The sequence below is a fragment of the Myotis davidii genome, unplaced genomic scaffold (genome assembly GCF_000327345.1).
Source record: "Myotis davidii unplaced genomic scaffold, ASM32734v1 scaffold1286, whole genome shotgun sequence".
Lineage (NCBI taxonomy): Eukaryota > Metazoa > Chordata > Mammalia > Chiroptera > Vespertilionidae > Myotis > Myotis davidii.
Genome location: NW_006296619.1, coordinates 812,788 through 818,223, shown reverse-complemented (window position 1 = coordinate 818,223; position 5,436 = coordinate 812,788). Strand labels below are relative to the sequence as shown.

The 5,436-nt window shown below is 38.0% G+C and overlaps 1 protein-coding gene across 2 annotated transcripts in view; it reads left to right on the top strand.

The window, feature by feature from the left end:
• The first annotated feature begins 2,707 nt into the window (after positions 1–2,707).
• Positions 2,708–5,436, top strand: part of LOC102768179 (glycine N-acyltransferase-like) — a 17,691-nt gene continuing 14,962 nt past the window's right edge. Inside the window, exon 1 of one of the 2 annotated variants that reach the window (XM_006772094.2) lies at positions 2,708–2,863. The gene's annotated coding sequence lies outside the window, so the exon portion shown is untranslated. The remainder of the gene's footprint in view (positions 2,864–5,436) is intronic. The other variant, XM_006772095.2, reaches the window with a different exon arrangement.

Genomic DNA, 5,436 nt, shown 5'->3' with positions numbered 1-5,436 from the left:
TATATATATATGCTTTTATAAGGAAAAAAATAATGAGCTTTTATAAGGAAAAGATAACCCACTGCATGTAAAATTGACTTATGACTGCGACATGTGGTGGAAATAGACTATTGTTTTACTATGCCCAAATCTAGTGCAATAGCAAATGTGGTAACAAGGAAGGATTAGAGGTCAGGAGTGTGTCCACATTTGGGTGTAGTTCAGCCACTCAGTGGAAGATACTGGGCAAATTACATTAGCATGCTATGTTTTTATTTCCTATTTCAAAAATGCAGATAAAATATATGCACTTGTGAAAATAGATATAAAGAGGATTGTATAAGTGCATGTTAAAGAATTGGCTCAAGATTGCAGGTGGAGTCTAGTTATCATCGGCCTAATCCTCATTTAGTGATTAAATTAACAATTAACATCAATAAGAGCCAGGGAAGAGAAGAATTCACTAACACTTCAGTTGTGTTGGGGAATTCCAACAAGCTGGAGAGTGAAGATCAGGATTAGAGAGAAATGAAACTGCAAGAATCCGCCGCCTATAATACATGTGAAGTGTCTGCTAGGAGGGCACAAGGGGGAGGATCAGCCTACACAACACACAAGTTGGAGGAAATCCTAACTCAGGCCTATTATTGATCAGAGCTAGATTACCCAAAACTCGGTATGTTGACCCTTGATTCCATTCTGGGTTTTGCTAAGCACTTTGCTAGTGTGAGGCTCTGAGGAGAGACACCGGGGACTAGAAGGAACAAAGAGTTTCTGACCCTTGAAAGAGCAGAGGGTCTTACACAAAGATGACAAACTATTGTCATGTCTTGCAATGTGTCCCATCCCAGCTTCCCAAAATACCAGGAACATGCAGCTGTCATTGTTTTAGGTGTGGAGAGGAACTCTCAAACTCAAAGATAAAATGGAAACCAGGAATGACTAAAGAATTGACAAGGAAAAGAGGCATCAGACTCAACCTGTGGCTGAATTCACATCTACTGAAGGAGAAATAGAACAAAGAGAAGACTATCAAGTATTTCCTGCTACAGGCATATGAAAGAATCACTTGGAGATTTTGGAAATTAAGTATTGGAACTTCAGTAAAATATCTCAGTAGATGGACTGAGTAGCAAAGTGGACACTGCTGACAGATAACTAGAAAGCTGGATGATCTAGCAGATAATACAAACTGAAGACCAGAGGGACATATGAAAGAAAAGACAAGAAAACTGAACAACACTGACAAGTTTGAACATCCACCTAAATGGCATTCCAGAAAGTGAGAACAGTACAAATGGAGTGATAAAAATAATTTAAAAGTAGGAAAAGGAAAGGAAAGGCAGAAGTTGCAGAAGAAGCAGAAAATTTTCCAAAAGTAAAGAATGGCTTAAGATTGAAAGAATGCACTTCAGACTGAGTGTGAAAAGAACTCATTAGACATATTACTGTGCAATTTCAGAGCACCGGAGATGAAGACAAGATGCCACTACTTCCAGAGAGAGGGAACAGACTGGGTATGGTCAGAAGACTAAGAATCACACTGACTTCAGACTTCTCACCAGCAGCTCCAGGTACCTAGTAAACAGAGAAGTGAAATAAACGTTACCAGGTTTTAGGCCAACACACATAAAGGAAGACAAAACATTTGAATAAAGTACACAGCATAGGTAATCTATACTAATAAAAGGGTAATATGCTAATTAGACCAGATGTCTTCCAGATGCCCATTTGGACAAAGCCGCAGCGATTCAGTGGCTGTGAGGGCCAGGGCTCAGGCAGCTGTAAGCCCTGGCGGCTGCAAGACCCAGGGCTCAGGTAGCCGTGGCGGTCAGCAGTGGCAGCAGCAGTGGGGTGATGGGGGAGGCACCTTCCCCTGATTGGCCTGGTCGCCTCCACAGAAGGAGGTCAAACTGTGTCTTAGGCCCACTCCCTGTGAGAGGGGGCAGGCCGGGCTGAGGGGACCCCCCTACCCCCAGTGCAGGAATTTTCATGCACCAGGCCTCTAGTACAGTCAATAATGTTGTATTATCTATGTTTCATGTTAGATGGGTACTAGACTGATCGGCATGATGACTTTGTAAAATATTATATAAATGTCTTACTAATATGTTGTTCACCTGAAACTAATATAACATTGTATGTCAAATGTAATTGAAAAGTTAAGAATAAAGAAAATGTACTAATAAAATAAAAAATGTTCAGTACATTAGAAAATATGACAAAACAGCATTTAATTAGAAGAGAAATTTTTTTAAAAATTTGGACATACAATTAGTTCAGTAAGTTTAATACACGGAGATTCTCACTTTCTAACTTTTAAAATGAGGTATAATTAACAAGCACACAGAACTTATGTTATAATTCCGTGGGGTTGAAACAAGTTTACACTCATAAAACCTATATCATTTTCAATGAAAAAGAACAATATTATCACTTCTGATAGCACTTCATAAATGTGAGCATATTTAACTTAAAAATGAAAACACCAGTGAGAGTGGGCACTATTATTCCCTACCTGTAGATGAGGAAACTGAAGCACAGAGATTAGACAACTGGACAAACACTAGTAAATGGATGCAACCCTGGGACACAAGCAGATTCCCAAACCTGTAGAACCAGCTTTCTGAATATGTCACCAAGAGGGAGGGACTGCCTCTGGATCCCACACCAGCTAACCGAAATTTCCCACTCCTGCCAGCCTTTAAAAGGGCAAGTCCTGCATTAAGTGCTTCAGCTTAATGATTTCTATAGAAAATTTACCAAAACACGCTTTGCAGGTCTGAGCTGTGCGTGCAAGGATAAAGGGGATTTTATATTCTGGGAAAGTCTGCTGCCTCCCATCTGTTCCTGGGGACCAGTCTGCGTGGAGCTCACCTTCCAGGTGAGAACTCATTTCACTGGAAAGAACCACTGCTTTGGGAAACCCACCCCCCTTCTCCCTTTTCTCCTACAGCAAATGACCTTGGTGGTTTTACAGAAGTGTTGAGTTTATTTAGTGACACTTGGAACACGGGAAAGGGAGTCTATTCCCTTTGAAAGAAAACGTTTCTGCACCTACTATGTACACAGCAGATGTGCAGTGGAAAAATTCTCAGGAGGACTAAGTCAGTTCTCCATTCTGAATGAATAAGTTATGAAGGGATTTTGGAAGTGGGTGGGTGAAGGGAGAGGTAATAACATTGGCAAGAAAGGATTCTTGGTCCAAGTAACATTAATTTAGCACCTAGTGTATAGAGATACTATGCAGACATTATTTTGTGTTTTTTTGGGGGGGGAGGAGGGACAGTGTAAGGAGGCAGCTTGTTCCTGGGATAAATGTTAACCAGGAGAATAAAGTACTCTATTAAAATCAGAAAGAAAATATTCAGACCAGATGTACTATTCATTTAAATCATGTGTGTGTGTATGTGGGGGCGGGCGGGCAGGGGGGATCTAAGGAGGGATTTTAAAAGATTTTATCTATAGTGCTCTGACCATAAAATAGGATTTTTAAATTTTAAAATATTGTTTACTATGTTTGAATATTATTTAAAGCTTAAAAATAAGCATTTCTTTTCATCCAGCAATTACACTTCTAAAAACTGTATCTTAAGAAAATAAACATGGATGCATATTAACAGAATCTGTTCAACAGAAAATTATTAACAAAAGAGAAACACAGTTAGCAACCCTAATGTCCAATAATAGGAGACTGATTCAAAATATGTATGGTACATGCCTGCAATGAAATAATAAAAATAGAATATCTGTAATTTATAACAATGCAATATATATTCACTATATATATATAGATATTTTTTAACATTCATGTTCTAAAATATTTGATGACATGGATTCTGTCATTTTAAATTTAACACAAGTTAGAAAATTACATATATATATATATATAATGCCCTTATTTTTGCAAAAAAAATAAAACAATGTGTAAAAACAAATGGATACATAGTCTCAAGTTAATATGTATCCATATTAACTGGATACTGCAATTTTTATTTTCTTTATAAAATAGTTTTTAATATTTTATTTTCCCTTCTAAACTTTACTTTCTATATTCTTAAATTTCTCATGTATATTGCATGTTGAATATGTATAAGCACAGTTTATATATTACAATAATAAAAAACTATGTACTATTTTCTGTTCCACATTTTCTCCTTTTGTTTTAATACTATCCCTTGTGCATGCCTGTGTTGTATCATAGTTCTTATGGTAATGGCTCCTTGCAGTTGCAATTTACTAACAGGTCATTATTTATGTAACCTTATCCCAGTGACAAAAGAGATTGAGTCTTATTTTTTCCTAATTGTTGATGTTGATTTATAAAACTGCTCTTTACAACTCATTTTCCTTGTTTGAGGTGTCCCTTTTGAAGACATTTCCAGTAAGGGGAAGACAGGGTCTAAAGCGCTTTCTTTGTGGACTTTGCCCACTGCCAAGGCTGAAAGCTCACATAAGCTGTTTTAGAGCCACTTCAAGTTTCAGAAACGTCTAAGATGAAAATGTTCTCTCTCTTAAGTATGATGAAGGTTTCATAGGCTTATAATGTGTTAATCTGTAGACTTGTTCACATTATGTGCTTTTAATTGTGCCCATTTAACTACTCAGTGTGCCCTAGCCAATTTGGCTCAGTGCCCTAGCCCCGTGGTCGGCAAACTGAGGCTTGCGAGCCACATGCGGCTCTTTGGCCCTTGAGTGTGGCTCTTCCTAAGCCTTAGGAGTACCCTAGTTAAGTTAATAATTATGTACCTACCTATATAGTTTAAGTTTAAAATATTTGGCTCTCAAAAGAAATTTCAATCTTTGTACTGTTGATATTGACTCTGTTGACTAATGTGTTTGCCAACCACTGCGGCCTAGCCGATTTGGCTCAGTGGATAGAGGTTGGCCTGCGGACTGAAGAGTCCCAGTTTGATTCAGGTCAAGGGCACATAACTGGGTTATGGGCTCAATCCCCAGAAGAGGGTGTGCAGGAGGCCTCTGATCAATGATTCTTTGTCATCATTGATGTTTCTGTCTCTCTCTCCCTCTCCCTTCCTCTCAGAAATCAATAAAAATATAATTTACAAAATAAAATAAATTACTCATCTTTAAAGTTGTTTTTAAAAGAGAAAACAAAAATCATAATGATGCCAGAAAAGACTTTCCTCTCCTCCCACTGAGAAGTAGTGTTAAGGGGGATAAAATGGCTATTATTTTCCCTCAAAGGACTGACAAGCAACTGAGGGTGTGGGACAGGATACATGCACATGGAAAAGTCATGAACATTCACTTGTGCAATTTCAAACGTGCTCAAATAGTAGGTGCCAAAGAGTAAATAAATAAGATCTTTAGAACCAGAAATATTTTCCCATTGAAAACAACCACCACTGGTCCCATCTCTATAGTCTCTGTAGTTCATCATTCACAAAGGACATGTGTTTCTGAGAAGAAAGAAAGAAAGAAAGAAAGAAAGAA